The sequence below is a fragment of the Anser cygnoides genome, chromosome 21 (assembly GCF_040182565.1).
Source record: "Anser cygnoides isolate HZ-2024a breed goose chromosome 21, Taihu_goose_T2T_genome, whole genome shotgun sequence".
NCBI lineage: Eukaryota > Metazoa > Chordata > Aves > Anseriformes > Anatidae > Anser > Anser cygnoides.
The window spans coordinates 8,052,658-8,072,732 of NC_089893.1; the positions used below are offsets into that span (position 1 = coordinate 8,052,658).

Genomic DNA, 20,075 nt, shown 5'->3' on the forward strand with positions numbered 1-20,075 from the left:
GGATTCCTGGCCTACTTTTTGGTTTGGAGTCACTGTGGAGATGCGTGTGTTGTTTGTGTTCAGCCCATTTACAGACAACAGGTAAATGCCACTCCGAGGCTTTGTTCCTTGTTGGTTGTTCCTCTAGCACAGCAGTCCTCACACACAACCTGACTCTCTGGCAGATGCTTTTATTTATTAATGCCACTGAAAGTGAGACCTGCACCCGCCCTTTGGGTTGCAATACCTGGTGACCCTCCTTAATCCCTGCATTGAGAGCAAAGCTATTACATTACCTTCGAGCTATTATTATATTACCTTCAAAAAAATGGTCAGCAGCTCCGGTGACACAAAATTAGGCAACTCTCATCTATTAGATAAATTGGGATGTGCTTTCTGACCTACATATTAAATCAACTTGTATTTTCAGGGGACTGATAGCACATGGGTGTGCTCCAAGGACATCCTGAGAGCTTCCATAGCACAAGTGAGCTCTAGAAGTGTCACAACTGACAATGCAGCGGCTTTCAACAGATTTCCAGGTGCAAAGAGGTGCACTTCCTATCCACCTCCTGACAGAGCAACCCGGAGGGTAAAACAGACCTACAACTGGCACGGAAAGCATATAGCAGGGAGCTGTCCTTGAAAGGGACATTTATGCCTTCCCTGTTTATCTGCCCACAGGCCAAAACGCTTGGCCCAACTGTCACTCTAGGATGCTCAGAGGCAGAGCAGTCATATAAAAGCATCGGAGACTTGACCCAAGGCCAATTTCACTCCACTGTAAGTTAAATCAATCAGCGAAGAAACCTTTCAGCTAGATTCTCTGCATATTTCTCAAACTTTCCATCGCCCAAAGCCACCCTTCATTCTTTCCCTTCCTTCCAGACTTTTTTCTCTAGCTTGTTCCTGCTCCCAAAGCCCCACAAGCCGCCCTTCACAGCTCTCTGTGATGTTACCTTCCCTTATCCAGGATTCTTGTTCAGTGCCCAAGGGCTGGAGTAGCCACTGCTGGCTGCAGAGCAAGCCTGAAGCAGTCAGGCGGATCTGCTGACTTCCAGGCTGAGCCCAGCACCAGCTCAGGTCCGTCAGGCATTTCTGACAAAGCCCAGCAGGCAGATGGGAAGTTTACTCACCCCTTTATTGCTATGTCCTGTAGAAACGAAAAGCCAGAACAGAGTTCAGCACGCCTGGTGTTGAACTTGCCACATCTCTCATGCACAGTTCTTATCACTTTCCTATAATCTTTTCTACTAACTCGCTCAAGACTTAATCTAGCTTGGTGCACAGAACTACTTCCAATGAAGACTTCGCCCTCTTCTATCCCAGTCTTTTGAGGGTAGCTAATGCCAACAGGCAGAAATCTGACGTGCATCAGCAATAACCACCTTTTACCCCCGGTCACTGCTAGTACGTAGTCCTTGTGTCTCCAGAGCTCTGCAACTAGACACCAGCCCTGAACTGCACTGCTGTTAGGTCCGGCGTTCATACCCTGAGCTTGCTTTCTGTCTTCCACCCCATTCAGGTCACGTTTTGCAGTTTTAGCCCCCTCCCCACCCTTTTTTTTAAAATCTACAGATTCAGCCTTTCTATACAGTATTTTAAGTGAAATAACGTCTAAAGAAGCCTAAAAGCATTATGCAGCAAAGTTCATCCTCTTTTCTCCCCTTAAAAATTACTGCGACTTCTGGTTTTAACTGCAGCAAGATTAGAAACTGGCCCGCAGTACAGCAAAAGTCAGGGTGAAGTTTTAGGTGGTTACAACACTGCGCAGTAAATTTTTATCCTAAGTTCTGTGAAAATAAGTACTTGAGCTTTGGGTTTCTCTACAGTCTTCAGCTTTATAGTTCTGTAGCCCCTCTCAATTTCACATGGCTCAAAGCTAACCACAGCAATCTATGAGGGCTTGAAGTAGGAGATACTTTATTTTAAAAGACTCCTACATTTAAAAGATTATCAAATTCCTACAAAATCATTTATTTGCTTAAACAAAACACCATGCAGTATCTTAGGTTAACAACGGAAATTTTGCCAAAAAATGCGATTAACTATTGGTTGAGCACTAGCTTAGTTAATTATTAATTATTCTTACTAAAGGCTGCGCCCTAAAACATCAAAAACCTTTCAGAGCTTTTCTGTCATGTTGTAAACTGTAACAACATAGCCACCTTGCCACGTATACTCACAGTTGTGAAATAACAGATTTTTTAATTTCTGCAGAAGATCAGATAAATGGTTGGCTTTGAATGGTGGAGTTAACTGCGTGCCCAGCCCAAGAAAATTTATCTACAGCAGCAAAATCTCTGATGAAACATTACCAAATAACTCATTTGCAAGAGGAGGTTTTTCCTGCTTCCATCAGTTTGTATCTGGGGCACCCAACCACTGGAAGATTTAAATACCTCTTCTAATAATAACTGAATATATTTATACAGATTTTTATATATTTTTCATCCTCCAAATAAGTCTGCAGCACTAATTCCTGTTTAGCACCGAGCAACAGGATCTAACGGCAGCAACCGCTGCTGATTGCAATTGTATATCTCTCAGAAGTCAGCATCAACTCCGGCTTCCCCCAGATCTGAGACAGATGTATGAAAATAAGAATTCTGCATTCAGGTGTAAGTCTATAAAGACAGAGGAGCTCTCAGCATGCTTGTTTGATGTAAGTAGCCACCCTGGGCTTTTGGAAAGTTCATAGCCAAATAAAAGACTTTAGTTCAGTCTCGGCTCTTGCTGCAGCCAGCTGCTGGAAAGTGTTACCCACCCCTGAATTTCATGGTACATTTGTTAACAGGGAAGAAATTTCATTTAACAAATGGGTGAAAAACGAACTGCCCTCTATCCTTAATGTGGAATCAATTCCCTGAAACAGCCAAACAGCAAAAAAAAGCTGCCTCATCCCTCAAGCTTAAGGGTAGATGAAAATTTCACCAAAAATTTCAGATTCTCCCCACACTGATTGATGCAACCAAAGCACAGCATGGTCATCAGTGCTGGGGGTGAACTCCAGACGTACTGGAATTACACAATGATCAGATGAAGTACTCCAGTGCAAGAAACGAATAAATGGAAGATTAATACGAGACACAGCAAAATAATGAGGTCTTGAGCTGTCCCACTTCCTCCCGTGCCCCCTGAACAGCCCAGCCCTGATGCCACCGTCAGCCTTGACCGTTGTTACAAATTTTATTAGCACATCCATAAAACACAGCTTTCTTGTATTATGCTCTCTCTGGAGTGCATGTGGGGGAAAAACACCCACAGGTTTCCGCAAGCAGCAGCCTACCAAGTGTCTGCCTCGTGTGTGACGTGCTAGTACTTGACAGCTCTGCCAGGCTCTCCTGGAGGCCCCTGAAATGCCATCCATCCACCGCAGCTACAGAAAGAAGCCCTGCATCTGCTAGCGGGTACCAGAGGGCATTTCTAGCACCTGCGCTACGCAGCCCCTCACTTTCCCCCCTCTCACTTGCTCTTCTTGCGGGATTGCAATCAGTGGGTGTGACTGGAAAGGCAGAGCCCAGGGCGCATCCCGGTTTCCCGGCTGACAGCCAGTCACTTTGTTTTAGGCTCTCCCCAGCTCATCAGTTCGCCTCCAGACGCCCTCTCCCTGGTGCTTTCAGACACCCGTCTAGCAGCCATCCCTCGATTTCTTATTCTCCAACCTAATGAGCTTCTAAACTCCATTCCACCTGCTGAGGGTTACAGCAGCCCACCTACCTCCACAGCAATCCACGTCCAACATTTGGATATTAGGAGTTGCCACAGTTGTCCTCAGTACAGCTGGCTACTATAGCTCATGTGTTAGGCCTTAAGCCACTCTCTAGAAGAGGTGAAGAAAATCTAAGACTAAAAATGAAAGATATTGTGCGTTTCTTGAAGGATTCTTGCCCAGCTTGTGCATTAAGACCTGAGGCCTAATCCAATCTGCTGTGTTCACTCCCTTCAGGCAACGGAGAGACACGAATAGGAACTGGCAGCTCCAGCCACATACAGTTAAGTCATAAGTACACAAATTATTACACAGCATAATTTGCATTACATATGACGAGGAGAAGCACTAAGTCAGTAACTACGAAAACAAGCCAGGATCTGGTCTATCCTGCATGTCTGATCCCCATCACACAGTGCCTCAGATGCTCCTTCCCAGCTGAGAAATTGCTGAACTAAGACGGCACACTCAGTTAGGCCACAGCTACCAGATGCCAAACACGTGGCAGTGCTGGATTCCAGGACGTTGCCAGGTTTCCCTGAGCAATACTCCCTTATCTTTACACATTTAATGGTGTACTACAATACTTGAAGTCCATATCCTACACAGCTCTTTCCACACTGGGTGGGTAGAGTGCTAACATGTCCGAACTCCTACAGACTTCCAAAACCCAGTGCCGTTTCTCCATCGGAAACATATCCAAGTGTCAAGCTACAAAATACAGATCTTCACTACTTGCTTAGTAAGCCACAGAAGTGCACAAGCGCTGAGTCTCTTCAGTCCTGCAGGGCCCCTCTTATGTGCTCCTTGGCTCATCTTGATCTCTGGTCTCACTACCAGAGCAAGCTGAGCCAGTTCTCACCCATGCCAGTGCCCATACCAGCCTGGAAAACTGGTGGTGCGATGCCCACCTAACAGCTGGGGTGTCTCTGTAAGATCATACCAAAAAAATTGCAAGCCTGCAAGCACAGAGAAAATGGTGAACAAGTGGCCTAGAGAGAGGACTAGTGTGAACAGGCCAGCGGCTGCAATACAATCCCACTTTCCAGCTGCCGTGACCTGGTGAGAAGGGATGTGCATGCCCGAAGTTTGCTTTCTCGGAGAAATGTCCCAGTGATTGACTCAACCAGTCACTTGATTTCACAGACACTTCATGGCAATGTCGCTCCAGGAGTATTTGTGAGACTACGAAGGGGGAATTAAAGAGCAAGCAGTCAAAGGAGCAATTTTACTCTATCCTAAGCACAGCACCACACTTGCACGCAAGGAGAAGTAAGCCCACTAACTGGAAGAATCCCATTCAGCACGCCGCGTGCTTGTCTGTGTGGATTTGACCATCAAAGAGACAGGCTTGAACATAAAGTTATATTCTGCTCTACTTGTGTTTATACTTACCTGACCTTTACATATGCATAGTCCCAGGGCCTGCTCATGTACACTGAGAACATCTTGTAAATATGAAGAGGTTCATCGTCTCAAAAATCAATTTATTTAGTTACACTCCTAATCTTCCTTATTGCTTTGTGTAACCAAATGCACTGTTCTCCACAAAGGTGACAGAAGAGTAATAATTTTAAAGAGGTGGAAAAACGTTCAATTCTTTAGTTAAATGCTAGAGAATATTACAAATCTCTATCATTGTTTGCAAGCATTTCGAGTATTCAATGACTATTTCAGCCAAGTCATTTCAGAGTATGGTAATTTTTTTTTGAAAGTCTAAATGAATGGTTCATTAAAAATCTGATCTCAGTTATTCTGAATGTGTGTCTTTGTAAGCCTAGAATTCACTTGGATTTACAAAGTGCATGTGTACAGAAATGCACCCAACTGAAGGACCCAAATCAACTATACTAAGAATTTGGGGATTGTGCTACCTTGGGGTGGCAGGGTTCATTCCCACCAGAACTTTTTAAACCCTCATTAAAATATCAGAGTTTACCTCCCATGCTAATCATGCGCAACGCACGTGCCAGCGTCACACCTGACATCACCTCGTTAATTAGCTATCTCCTGTTTATCAGTTTCCACTGGAAGACACCGTGCATCAGCAACAAGCTGTGGCATCATCAGTGACAAGTGCTCAAGAGCCAAGGCTCTGTTCCTGGGTGTAAGCACCACGCAGGGGCATGTGGTCACAGCAAGGTCTCTCATTTTGTGTACACCACATACTCTCCTCCAAAGAGTGGAGATTAAGTAAGAGAGACATATTTTGGGTTTGTCCATATGAGTTAGTAGGATTGTGATACGTGAGAATGCTAAAAAAATGTCTAGACATAGGATACTGTAAGAAAAAAACCTCTCCTATCTCTAAAGAATAGGAGCTAAGATGTCTGAATATGAAACATTCAGAATGGAGCAGTGTGTCATCAGCTCAGTTGTGCAATCTGCCAGACCATCAATATATCCATTGCCAGGAGAAAAAAAAGATACATTTGTTCTTTGAAAACATGACTAGGAATATTGGTAAAGACAAGAAATCTTTGTCTATCCTCCCCCAGAATCCTCTCAAACACACCAAATCCGCTAGTGAAGTTACTTGGATGAAGCCTCTTGTTCTTATCATTAACATTGACTTTTTTTTTGTGAAAAAAAAGCCTGGCTTCATCACCGAAGTCAATAGCAATGCTCTTACTGGCTTCAACAGAGTCAAGATTTCACAACAGGTTTCTGCAATCCTAACTGAATTAAAAGCTCTACCAAGTGAAATGAAGACCAGTTTAAAACTGCAGTTAATCAAACTAGTCACTTTTTTAAGCTTCGTAAGGATGCTGATAAATTCAACAACGTCTCTCTGCAGTAATCAACCAGAAGCCCCAAACCAAATTCAGCACCCCTATATGGCAAACCCTCTAAACGCACGAAAAGAAAAATTCACTAGGACACCAGTAGCATGCCAAACATACTCAGACTTGCATAGGTTTAAACTTTTGTCAGTTTTGCCATGAGTTGGCTCCTTCACTGGCTACTGAGCTTGATGTGTTAACTCCCTGCAGCGCTGTATTGTCCTACTCTCACCACTTCTTTTTAAAACATAGTGTAGGCTTCACATTTCTAAGTGGTTACAAAGTTGCACACAATTTTCTGGCATCTAAAGTCATGTAAGAGATGCAGAGCTGCCCTGTGAGGTCTGCAGACTGCAGATACCCAACGCACACGTTCTTTTTGTATTTCAATGTCCTTTCTACTTCCTCTGGGAGAAATACAAGGCGCTGTACAGAATTAGCAAGCTATATTGAAGTGCCCTAACTTTTACATACTGAAGTACAGAGAAGTGACCTGTTCAGCTTCCACAGAAAGGTCCAGAAAAGATTTTCTCCCTGGGTTCCAGATATCCAGATTTTTTTCCTCTAAATGGGGGCAGGAACTGCCTCACTCATCTCTCAAATCTAGCATGAGGTATGACTAATGCTTGCAATGTGCCCTGAAACACTGGGAGGAAAGGTGCTATAGAAATGCAAAGCAGCTTTCAGGAACAGCAATACATTGTCTCTCACTCTTCCTTTCTCCCACCTTTTTACTTTCACGCTTCTTTGTTGTGGTCCCAGTTTACTTTGTAAACAGTCTCATACTGCTTGGCAATAACATCAGCATCTTCTCAAAATAAATAAAGCTCGGAAGAAATCTGTGAATGTAACTGATTATTTTCATAAATATTTGATTCCAAGAAAAATATTGAAGAAAAGCAGATTGTGAAGTAAAGGAAGGAGAGATACAGTGTTATCTCACAAAAGTATCTTCTGAAGGCCGGCTTATATGGAACAACAAAACACTCTGAACCAGCCAGCAACATAGCTGCTCTCTGCAGCTTCTCTCAGCTGACAGCGAGGCATCCTTTCACTGACATTGCCAGATAAAAAAGCCCTCCCCAAAACCAATAGTTCTAAGTCAGGAAAAATCCCCTCCTTTAGTTTCCCTAATCTTGCGTCTCAGTGGGGGGGAAAAAAATGTACATATGTAACAAACTGCACGGCTCAGGGAAGTTCTCACTAGGGGAGGAGAAAACCAAAACAATACTCTTGATACCAAACCACAGTTTTTAGCAGAAGAAAGTAAAAACGGAGATGTGTCAGGAACTGACACCTGGCCATATTTCTCCCTACCATCCTTTGGGTAGGATTTTTTTTTTTTTCCCCTGAAAGTGCTAGCTAACTTGCTGATGTGGTGATCAGGGCAGAGTGACCTTCAGATCCAACATGCAAAGGGCAGACAAGCCCTCCAGACACACAACAGCAACCTCTAACTGGCAAGGGCTGAAGCAGTTCAGATCAGCCCTTTCCTGTTTGGGTGAACTGGATACAAGGGCTCTGTGCTTTACTTTTCATTCAAGCTGAAGCATTTCCTGGCATCCTGAAGAGCCATTGAAGTTTTCCAGAAAATTAGCAAGATGAAGGACTGATGGAACAAGAAACAGAGAGAAAGTTTGCAATGGGAAAACATTCTCACTTTATTATTATTGTTGTTTTCAAGAAAAGATGTTCAGACAAAAGAAAAGAAAGACAGCAAGCTTCAAATCATAAGCCACGAGCTTGGTGGGAGGCAGTTAAAGGGGAAATGCAGCAGGGATCCTCAGCACAGAGTCAAGACCTCTCTTTGATCTCCAGTTTTCTCAAGCTGCATTCCCATGTGCAGCCCACCATTTGTTTTGAGTTAGACAGACATAATGAAAAATACTCTGCTTGGGAAGAGCAACAAACAAGCCTTTCAAAAATCACCCAGTGACAGCCAGTCAAAATAAGGAAGAACTGAAACCGCAAGAGAGATGGTGGCATCTAATAAAGAGGGATAGGCTCCACTACTTCAGGATGCTCTGGGTATTTTTCATCCGGGGATTTAGAAGTCACTCAGAGCAGCAATGGAGAGATAGGGATCGTCTCACACATCACTAAAACTTCAGCCTCCTACATACGGAGTCAACAGAGCCGCTGCCGGTGCCCCCAGGTTTTATCAGCAGTGAGCCATGTGGGCACGGTCCTGGCTCATCTTAATTAACTTGTCGGGTTTGACAGGATCAGAGTTGTAGGCACCAGCACAATAAATCACATGATTTTGCCTCGTCATCATCTTAATGTATGCACTTTTCGTGTCCTCTTTTGTTTATTAGCCCACACAGCTACGCTGTTCCCCACGTTAGGGGATGCTGTTCAATATCTTTGCTATTTGCCGTCTCCTTACACAGGGAGCCCAAAACCACCGATGTTCTTAACTACAATTTTGTCTGTGGCATCTGGCACAGCATACGCTGGCATGAAGCAGTTCACATGTCTCAGAGCTATTGCTCCAGACTCTGCACATTTACAGCTATCATCGGTTACCCACGACAGGCTTGGAAAATTTTCTTCACAACTTTAACAACAAAAAATTCTTCAAATCTCTTAAATTAAAGCTCACAACTCAGAACTACTACATGCTTATGGCTTGTTATCCCTAGCTTCCCAATTAGCAAACAGCAGTATCATTTATCCAAACGCTCTGGATAGCTGGTATCACGCGTAGTCTTAACATAGATTACGTATTATATTTATGCTGTTTCCCAGCTGAAAGCAAAAACCAAAAACCACTAAATCCAGCTCATGGAGTAGCCTACACCATGAATCTCATTTAAAAGATTCCTAAAAGTGTACCAAGTGGGCCATTTGATATTTGGTTTTGCAATGGCCACGTAGGTGTCAGCGGGAGGGTGAATCACAGCACAAACCACAGCTCTGCGTGAGTCCCCAGGTGCATGGTGCACATCATCCCAACACGGCTCGGGGTTATTCACCGCTGTGCCTCTGGCATAGCTGCCTCAATGCCATGACTGAAGGCATAAATACACACCAGCCATTGGATATCTAACCTCTGCGGTCACCAAAGGGCGGAGATAATTATCAGGGAAGGATTTTCGACGTTGCCTACTGCCAGCAAAATAAAGTTACGTGTTTCTGAAGATGCTGATGATACAGTAAAGCATCTATGAAGCACGTGTACATTACAAAGTGCCTGGGGTCAGCTCCCAAAACACAGCACAGAAGAGCAGTATCTCCACCTATGAGCTCCTCTGTTACAGCAGGCTCTTTCAGAACACGCTTCACTCCTTTGGAGAAAGGAATTTGTGGTTAATACCTAAACCTCACTTCAATTTTGAAGTGAGTTAACCTTTCCTGATAAAGCAGCAGTCTGGGGGCTAGACTTAATACACCTGAAGCTGTATCACAGGGAAGAAGCGTGTATTGTGCACAGTGCAAGTAGTCCAGCTGCAGGTGAGCCCTGTGGCCCCTCCTTGGTCTTGCACCACCATGGGAGTTGTGAGGGCCAGGTGCAGGAGGCACCTCCTTCACCTCTGTCCTGGCTGGGCCCCATTCCTCAGGCAGGGAGCCAGCCCGGCCACGTGAACACTAAGGAACACAAACTTCAGCACCTCGTTGATGAGATTTTGGATGCTCACCTCTCCCTCCAACGCAACCGGTCAAAGAGCAGTTGCAGCCCCAGCAGCAGGCTCAGCAAGCCCTCACCTCCACCCCTCTTGTCGCGTTTGTGGGGACAGCCCCAGAAGACCCCATTGCCTTTGCAGCCCTGCTCGCCCCTCACTGGGGGGCAAACCCTTCCGTCCCCAGCACGGCCCCGAACCGGAGGCTGGGGTAGGGGGCAAATCGGAGGCTGGGGGGGGGGCCCCCACGAAGCACCCACCCCCTCCACACTCCCCCCACAGAAGCCCCTCGTGCTTGCCCCAGGCGCACCCCCACTCCCACCCCGCTCTCACCGTCCACTGTCTGCGCCCACCCTCAGCAGCCGCACGACCCCCAGCCTCGCTGCGATCCCCCGCGACCCCGCAGCCCCCCTGCAGAGCCCCCAGCACCACAGTGAGCCCCCGCACCACCCAACACCCCCCCCCCCCCCCCCCCCCCCCCCCCCCCCCCGGCCGCCATCTCACGCCCCGCGCCCACCCTCCGCCGCCCCGCTCAGCGCCCGCCCTTTCCCCGCGGCGGGGCGGAGCCGGGCGGGCGGCAGCAGCGCGCATGGGCCCCGCTGGCGGCCGGAGCCTTTCTCTGCGCCGCGGAGCGTGTGCTAGGGGGGCGTGTGCCGGCCGCGGCTCCCCCCGTCCACGGAGAGGCCCCGGGGCCCTTCCCCGCGGCTCGGGGCGCGTCGCCCCCTCACCTGCGACGACGGCGGCGGCCATGTCGGGACGCGGCTGGTAGGCGGCGGTGAGGGCGCCCGGGCTCGGTTCCCCCGCGGCGGCGGAGCGAGGTGAGTGCGTGTGGGGGGGGGTTCTGTGATACGGGGGGGGGGGGAAGGGGGCTCTGTGATGGAGGGGGGACTCGCTGAGGAAGGGGAGGGGGGCGCCTCGTGTCGCGATAGCGCCGCGCGTGTCGCGGAGGCGGTGCTGGGGCGGGGGCGGGGGCGAGGGGAGGGGGCGCGCGGGAGCTTTGTCAGCGGCTCCGGCCGTTAGCGGCCGGTTCCCCCCCCGGGAGGGAGGGCGAGCAAATGAATAAATAATAATTAAATAAATAAAGGCGCCCGGGGCTCTGTCTCGCGGCGGTGGTTTTGGGGGTTTTCGTCTTTTTTTGCTGGTTTTGGCCGTCGTTTTTCTTCCCGCCCGCTGCGTTTTAGCGGGGGAGCCGACGCCGTCCCCCCCGCGGTGTGTCGCCGTCCCGTGTCGCCGACTCCGAGGGGAGGGAGGGGGGTGTCGCGGCGAGCCCCGCCATCGCCAGGCGGCCGTTTGTGGAGAAATGAGGGATAATCGGGGTTTGGGTCCGCGTGGTGCTGCCTCACAGCGCTCCCAGACGTGGGGAGCACAGCACCGTGCCGGGCAGCCGCCGTCCGGCCTGGTTCTCCATTGTGCGAGGTGTCCTCAGTGACATTTACCGGGGCCGCTTAATGCCTTGTTAGACCCTTTCAGGTGCAGCGAAGACCCACGAGGGTGCTCAGCAGACCACGTCCGTACGACGCCGTCACAGCGCCGTGAAGAGAACCGCGGGCACCGCGCTGTTGGAGGCGGCTTGGTCTGGAGTTCTGTCCTGGTTGGCTTTCACGCCGACCTGAGACAGGGACGTGAGCGGGGACAGCAGTGTAGGGTCTTGTAAGGAGATCCCTAATCTCTCTTTTGGGCTCTGGGCAAACAGCCGTGTCAGTTTGAGACAAAGTAAACGAGCCTTTGAAACTGACAAGCACGTGCCCACGTAGATTTCCTCTCAGGAACGATGCGTCCCCGCGGTCCCGTCTCTTTCTCCCCAGAATCCATCCATGTCACAGTCTCCTGTTCCAGACTGCATTGGTGACTTTTGAATTCTAAGAAGGTGGTGGGAAGAAGTCATTTTTTGTTACACCTCTGTACTTTCTACATGAGATAGTGCAGAAAACAGCACTTTGGACAGGGACTTGGACAGCCTTCACTGTGGATGGGAGTCCAGTTTGTTGTGTTGGCCAATACTGTCACTGGGAGGAATGCAGTGCAGGGGAACAGGCGAAAAGGCAAGAAGTTAGAAGCTTAAAATATGCTATTTCGTTTCAAGAAAGATATAATCTTGAAGAGAGAGATCCAGAAATGACAAGACACTCTTTCGGTATGGAGCAGGATGATTAGGCTCTTGAGACTGTTACAAGAATATCTCTGTCAAGTGTGTGAGTTCTGAGCAGGGGAGAGGTACCTTTTCCACAGAATAGGGACAAATGCCCTATGTATGCTTCTTTAATACCATGCAATTCATTTCCCGCTGCACAGATGTCTCTTCATTTCAGTTTTGCAAAATTAGGTTAGCCTTGACTGAGCAATTTATTTTGACTGGCAAGTAAAACATTATATATTCTTCAGGATAAAGAGCAAGCAAATAGTTCTTGTGGTTGGACTGATCTGTTTTCGTGAAATGTATTGAAGGTTGCCAGCACCATACCAGAGTGTGTACCTTTGTATGTCTGATGATTTCATGAAGTTTCGTATTGAAGCCATCTGGAAGAATCTTATTCCTTTGAGGACATATAGTGATTGAGGCAATGAAAGGGAAAAAAATGGGATGAGAGTCTGGCAATATGTTTTATAAAACCTATTATTTGGGGAAACAACGGAACTGAAAGTATTAATGCAGTATTAATACCGTGCATAATGTACAGAAATAGTAGTTCATTGCCAGAAGCAAATTATTGTTCAATAGTTCAGCTTGTAGTCTTAACATGGGATTTGTATACTTAAAGTATATTTATGAAGTTTTTGAATAAGCAAAGAGCATCTGAGGCAGGTCAGCAGAACTGACATTAAGGAATTGTTTTATTTTTTAGATTTTTCTGTGCGTTTGTAGCTGAATGTTGCAGTGGTTCTTGTGCCACTTGCTGATGGGTTGTGAAATGTCTGCATCCCAGTTCTTAACATTCTACTTTTCTGTAGTGCAAGTGAGGGGAAATACAGTGATGTCAGTAAACTTAAGGGGGTGGGATTGTGGCAGTGAGGATCCCAGGGGGAGTGGAGGAAATCTGACTGGTAAAAAGGGGAACAGTGCTACTATGGCTATTTTCCCCTGGGCTTTCGTTTCTTTTGTGAACTTCTGTAAAGGAAATGTTATTTTGCCATTTGAAGGCATTGTTTTCCATGCAGTGTCAGGCCACGTTATGGGGATGATTCCAGTGAACTTCTCTCCGTTTCAAAACAAACAGGTCAAGAACAGTAATATATTTGTACAAAGATTCAGTGTGTTTTTCAGGAGCCCGATATACGTATTTCCAAAAATAAATGATGTTTTTCTTACTTTATTGTGGCTAGAGAAGTTTGTATAAGGCAGAAAAATTGCAGTGGGTTCCCTTGTCCTTTGCTTCCTCCTCTCCACAAATAAGAGGAAGATGTTGGCCTCTTCATGAACTGGGCGATTATTTTTGTTTGTGCTTCCTCTCAAAATATTCTTATCAAAGTCATAGTTCCTATCTGACCCCAGTGGCTGTGAGCATGGCAGAAAAGCTATTGTCTCGCAGTCGTCGCCTCGATACCATTTTGGGTGATTCCAGAGTACGGGCAGAAAAAGAAGATAGAAAGAGATGTAGGTAAATTTGTACATTTTACTTGCAAAAACCTGGACTGATTGCTCACTTGGGACTGCGTGTGTTCTGTCAGGTGTAGCGTGTGTGGGGCCGGTTCCTTCACGCAGCTGTGCTCGAGCTGCAGCTCCGATTCCTGATTTCAGCCCTTGGTGGCCTGCAGCAGCAGCTTGTTCCAGCAGAGGCTGCGAGCTTTCTGATGGAGGGATTTTATGAACATCCGAGCTGAGAGGGTTCCTGGTAGGCTCATTCTCCGCCAGACGTAGGCAAGAATTTGAACTGAAAGGCAAGCGCCTTAAGTGACCTTGCCTACAAGAAGGAATGCTGTTCAGCTTCGCTGTTCGGCTGTGGTAGCTGCCCTGGAGAGGTCTAATACCGTAATGTGAAATTAATGAATTAAAGTGTTTATCAACTTTTAAAATCCACAACAGTTTTCACTGGAAAAAATAAGTCAATTTGGTATCTGGTGTGAAGCAGGCCCACAAGTCTGGCCAGTCTGAGCATGTTGATTTTCATAGTGATTTCTATTGTAATGCTAATCTTTTGAAGTGGTTGGCTGTGCACTCTTAGCCAAAGTGAGAGAAGGGATGTGCATACCATGGACACCAAAGAGAGGCTGTTTTATTTATAGTTATTGTCATGTAAATGAGGTCTTCCAGCCAACCCGAATTTGGAGAATCCCATAACTTGCGGATATAATGGTCCAGCTGCAGGTCAGCAGCCATTCACTAATTGTGAGCCTGGCGGGCTGAAAGTGTTTCTTTTAAACATCAGTTTTGTGTTTGTGGGTTTTGTGTTTGTTTTTTAACCTGTATTGTAGCTGAAAATATATCACCATGTTTGGTGTTGAACAATTAAAATTGGAAAACTTAAAGGAATTTTCAATTTTTAATTGTTGTGTTGGGTAAAAAGGGTAGGACGGCAGAGAAGCTGTCGTTCTCCATTGATACAGCTATGCAGTGGTCATTTGAATCCTACTTCTGCTTTTATTGGTGACTTGCTGGGCTTCTCTGAACAGTTTTTCTGCATTGCCTCCATTTCTCCTGAGTAAAACTATGGAGATATGTAGCCGGTATGGTGCTCCGTGTGCATATGTTCCTATGTGTCCGTGTGCTGCTTGAAGCCGGGTAAACTAGGTAAATCCTACTCAGAATGTGTATTTATTTCCTAGAAGTTGCTTTAGAAATACAGAGTAATGGAAAGCCTGAAAGACGTGTTCCAAGTTAGTATCTTGCTGCAGATTATGTAGGCTGCAGCCGCACAGGGTTTCCCTCCTGTAAGGATTCCTGCCGGCCTCTCTGCTGGGGCTTCTGCCCTAGGAGCTACTAGGCTGGGGCTGTTCCTAAACACGCAAAGACTTCGTAATGTGCTTTGCTTATTTGGTGTTCTGTGTTCCTAGAGTCTCTACAAATACCCAGCTAGGCCAGCTTATTGTGTTTGTGTGTGTGTAGTGTTACGTTATTTGGAAGTGGGCAAAATAATTAAAAACTGCCCTTTGAAGTATTTAGTAAATTGGATTTGCTTTCCCAGCAGTGGACAGGAAGTTAATCGTCTCTAAGCTGATGTTGACTTTTGCAATCTGATTTTCCCTGAGAAGAAACTTTATTACCTAGTTGTTAAATGCACAGTTAATTAGGTGCTGATTGTTTAAGCTGATAAACCATTGCTACCAGGTTTACTGTAATCAGTTTGGTAAACGTGCCATGTATGTGCTTCCGTATGTTGTCTTGCTTTCTGATTAAATTCAATATTAACTACCATCATTCTAACAATTTGAATATGGTTAGATTTGTTTTTCAGGTGATGACTATTGCATTCACTGGCTGTTGTGTTGCTGTATCCTGACGTGTAAGGCTGGAGTTTGTAGTGTCACCTGTGGATGCTAGATGAAAATCAGGCTCTGCAGCTCCTTTTCCACCCATAATCCCCACTTGTAAAAACCATCATTTTAGGAACCTGTGTTTTATTTCAGTTTGTTTTCCATAGCTTACTTGCAGCATTTTGAGCAAGTCCTCTTGATGGTGGTGAAGTCACTAGCTGAAGCAATAGTTCAGCATACGCTACTGATCAATGATTCATTCATCCTCCTGTCATCTTAATTGTTCTCTCCGATGAAGAATAGAAAAATGAACTGATCTAAGTGGGAGGGCCATTCTTCCGAGTCCGTACAATATGGTAAGAAGTTGAGACATCAGAGCTGTGGGTTTAGCGGTTTCTTTAGGTGGAGCTCATTGCCTCCTCCCCTTCTGTGCCCCGCTGCTGCTTTGGTGGCATCAGGTCCTCTCTAGAAGCTGTGGTTGCTGCCCCTCCTTTCTCTTCCCTTGCCTTTCCACAGGTCAGCCTTTCACGTTTGTGGGCGGAAAGCATTGATTTAGTGTATGCATTATAACTCTTAAGAATCAGAGGAATCGGGGTTTCTTCCTTCTCCACCATTAATTCATTAAATCAGGATGACGAGGAGTTTGGAGCCTGCCTTACCGTGGGTTTCAGGGTTCAGATTAAGTGCTTAAATGTGCCTGAGGTTGTCACTGGATGGAGGGACACTTGGTCAGCCGCAGCCTGGGCTCCAGCCTTGTATCTGCTGATGGTGGATCTGTCGTGGTCACAGGATACCAAGCACGGTGCTTGGATAAACTCACTGCGATGGTGCCAATTTATCTTGTGGGCGTTTGTTTACTTTGTAAGCAGGCTTTATGCTAGATCAACAAGCTGTCAGTCCTCTGTTAGTTTTGATTCGGTCCTGTACCGGAACCATGGCTTACAGCAAGCGTAAAAGCACAAAGCGAGTGAAAATTCTTACAGCAAAAGCATGTTCGGGTGACATCCCGTGCAGTGGGTCGGGCTCGTGGCGGCGGGTAGTTCAGCGGTGTGCAGGCACGGTGGCGGTCCTACGGCCCCAGAACCCCGTTGTAGAGAAGGGTGACAATGATTGAATTGCTCGGGGCAGCTTGCTTTTAAGATACAGGGACGAAAGATGGTGTTCTAAAAGCTTTGTCATCACTTACTGGCAGATTGAGATAATCAGTTTTGCTAAAAATAACTTTGACAGGAAGGTGTTAGGTTCTTAGAAGTGATTTGAAAATTCTTGCTTCTTACAGAAAACCATCTTTAATCTTCGGTGTATCTCATTATCTGAGATATATTTATCACCAGCTAAACAAGTGTCTATTAAAATGTTAAAGCTTTGGGTTTTTTGTTTATTTTTTAGTAACAATGTTTCCTGGCAATTGGTAGATGAACTTTCCAGTCTCAATACTCACAATAATCAAGGTGAGTGCTCGGGGTGAAAATAAATGATACCGTCCTTGGTGTTTTGAAAGCAGGTTGGTGTCTTTTCATGCCATTGTGAAAACAGAAGTGGCAGCAGGATTTGGAGAGCTAGGGGATCTGCCTTGATTTCCTTGCAGCTGGAGAAAGTAATCGCGTTGTAGGTTGACCCTGACTCAAGGGAAGAGGAAAAAGGCAAAAAAATCCTGTGCAAGTAGGAAAAGAAGGAACAGAAGGGGTTTGGAAGGTAGATTTCTAGGAAACTTGGAAAAAAATGTGTAATTATGAAGATAATAGCTTGCAGGAAAGAGACTTCAGCTGGTTTAGGTCAACGTTTACGAGGATATAAGATGCAGAAACTCATTTTTTAGAACTTGGCACTCGGTTGTGTTTGGAAGTGTTTGATTCCACATACGTTTTTAGTTTCCTTCAAACCTTTAATTGTCTGTGACATATGAAGGATACAGCCCTTTCTAGATAACGTGAATGAGAGATTGTTAGAAGGCATGAGTTTTATACTGAAGACATAAGGCCAGGTAATGCTAGTGGAGAACTCTGCTGTACGCTTTCGTTGTAATCAATGGATTAATCAGCTGTGACGTGACCAAGTAGAACTTTCTGTATTGGCAAAATCTGTTCCTACGTAACTGGGTTTGTGACTGATCAGGGTGTTCCAGTGTTAAAATTTGGGCATATTCATGCTGACTTCACTGGGGTTGTACACAAGGCTAGCACAGGATATCCCGAGTTGGAGGGGAGCCATAGGGATCACTGAATCCATCTCATATATGTTGTCGTGGAAGGATGTCGCTGGAGATCCCCTCTTGGAGCTTCATTTTTCTTATTGCGAGAGCCTTTGAATGTTTGCTGGGGTTTACTCTTTTTAGTCCTTGTTATGATTCATGAATGTCTTCGTTAGATTTGATAATGGCCAACCCATGTGCTCGAGTCTGAAGGCATGATTTATTTAAAAAAAGAAAGAAAACAAAAGGCTTTGATGCCTTTTGTGTTTAGAGTTTTACAAGGACCATCTCTAGAGAGTCAACTCCCACCTGCTAGGAACCATCAATCTGTACTTCAGTAGCTACTTCCAGTACTTGTCCTTACGGTTTTCATCTCACCCCTTGCTCTCTGGCTGTGATACAAGCTGTGAAAATTTCAGGGTTGGGGTGTTATTGTTTGTTTTCAATGTGTACGCGTACATGTGTGTGTTATTTTAAAGTTGCTGACAGGCATCACTTTTGCACTAAAATGTGTAGAATCTTACAAAATTCACAAACGAGTTCATATAAAACAAAAAAAATCTTTGATACAATAAGTAAACCGAAGTGCATTGATCCTTCCTCACTTGTATGTATATGCAGAAGTGTAAAATGTTTGCTGGAGGTTGGTTCGATAGTTTCCTGAATCAATAGTTTTATTTCACAAAAAGTTCTGATAATTTATTCTTGAAGTGTAAATGAGATTCCATAGTCCTTCAGTTGCATGATGCATAGGGCAAGCTTCAGATGTGAAGTTCAGCCACTGGTAACTGCTGCAGCCTATTTCATTGAAGAAACAGGAACAAAAGTTTGTTTGTAACTACGCTGGAACTGAGAACAAAGGCTGGGAGGACCTTTGAACCTTTGTGGCTGTGCATCTGAAGGAGGAATTGTTCAAGAATGGGAAAAACTGCCAGAAGACCAGAGATCTGCTTTCTCCTACATCTTTCTACAGCAGGGTTTAATGACCACATTTAAAGGAGAAAAAAATAAGTTAGTTAATTGGAAGACTTCCTTACTTGTTCTTCCCACCAAGCTCTGGTTTGATAATTAGGTATGCGGGAATGGTAATTCTATCACTTTGTGTTTATTTTTGTTGAGGCAAGTTTTAAAAAGATGTTTCCGTGGGCCTTTGTTGTTGTTGTTGTTGTGTTTTGAAGAAATCTTGGTGATTGATAGCATCTTTAAATGTTTTTTGTTGTTTTTCTCCCCTCCCCCCCTTTGTGTGTGTGTTCTGTGCAAATAATTCTGGCCTAGGAAGCAATTTGTTTCCCTGCTTACTGGTGGTGGTCTAATTGCACAATTACGTTTCATTCTGCAATGGCTGTCTCCCCAAGGAAGACAGGAAGGAATAATCAGTGTTCGGAAGAAATTGCTGCTTCTCTGCACAACGAGTTGACTGGCGCCTTGAGGGTTGCGGCATCCAGCGGGTTGTCCAGCATAAAGGGAGCTTCAGGCAGCAATTTGGGCCATGTCATTCACCTCCGTGCTTTTTACACGGCTTGAAGGTAGGATGGGCAGCACTGAAAGAATATTTTCCCTAAATAGCTTCACGCAGAGGGAGAGAAACCACAGTACTGGGTGTTTATTAATTTTTCTTTGAGTAATGAACATAACACACCAGCTGGAAAAAAACACGGTTGTTCATTTGTGTTTCTCAGTCCGCACACGCAGCTCGTGAGTGTGCTCAGGCACGTCGGGTTTCATGTCCGCCTCTTTTTCGTGCTGTGCTGTCCTGGGACTGCTCAGGCAGAAGGGAAGGGCTGGGGTTACCCCCATGCAGTCTCGGAAACGGAGCCAGCTCTGCCCTGCAACCTGTGACTCGTAAGGAAGGTGCCGGGAGGTCAGCACGGCCTGAGCCCTGCTGGCCTGCCCGGCTGTGTTGGGGCGCTGCTGGAGAGGGCTCGCCCGGTGGCTGCGGCCAGCCTGGCCTGCCGGAGCATCGCGCGGGGTGCTCGCCGGCCTCCTGCTCCCCGGAAGAGCACAGAAAGAATTGGAAAAGATATAAATACCCAAAAGAGGATTAGCAAGCAGGCATGTTTTAGCTGGCAGATGAGCATTTCAGGCATTGATTCTGCTCGCTGCTAGAGAGGAATGCAGCCTGCTTATTTTTCTGGAGTGTTAAATTCTTTTCTTTGTTCTTTTTCCTTCTCTTTTTTAGTTTGTCTTGTGCGTGTGTGTGTGTGTTTTTCTTTGAAGGTGTGTGTGCATGGTTGCGTTGAAGTTTTTGTTGATTTTTGTGTTGTATTCACCCTGCCTTCTCCCCTGTCCCACGTGGCAGGGGATCTCAGGGTAACTTGTCCTCCTCCGAGCCTTTGCCTGCGGTTTCTGTAAGATTAGCTGTGCTACAGGGAAATTCC

General features: G+C 46.0%; 1 protein-coding gene and 1 long non-coding RNA gene across 4 annotated transcripts in view; one reads left to right on the top strand and one right to left on the bottom strand.

Moving 5' to 3' along the window:
* Nucleotides 1–10,950, bottom strand: part of LOC125182755 (uncharacterized) — a 31,247-nt gene extending 20,297 nt beyond the window's left edge. Inside the window, exon 1 of the long non-coding RNA XR_010826208.1 lies at nt 10,826–10,950. This is a non-coding gene — a long non-coding RNA (uncharacterized lncRNA). The remainder of the gene's footprint in view (nt 1–10,825) is intronic.
* ARHGAP32 (Rho GTPase activating protein 32) overlaps nt 10,655–20,075 on the top strand; it is a 262,161-nt gene continuing 252,740 nt past the window's right edge. For 2 of the 3 annotated variants that reach the window (XM_066981261.1, XM_066981262.1), the window contains exon 1: nt 10,655–10,915. The gene's annotated coding sequence lies outside the window, so the exon portion shown is untranslated. The remainder of the gene's footprint in view (nt 10,916–20,075) is intronic. The other variant, XM_066981264.1, reaches the window with a different exon arrangement.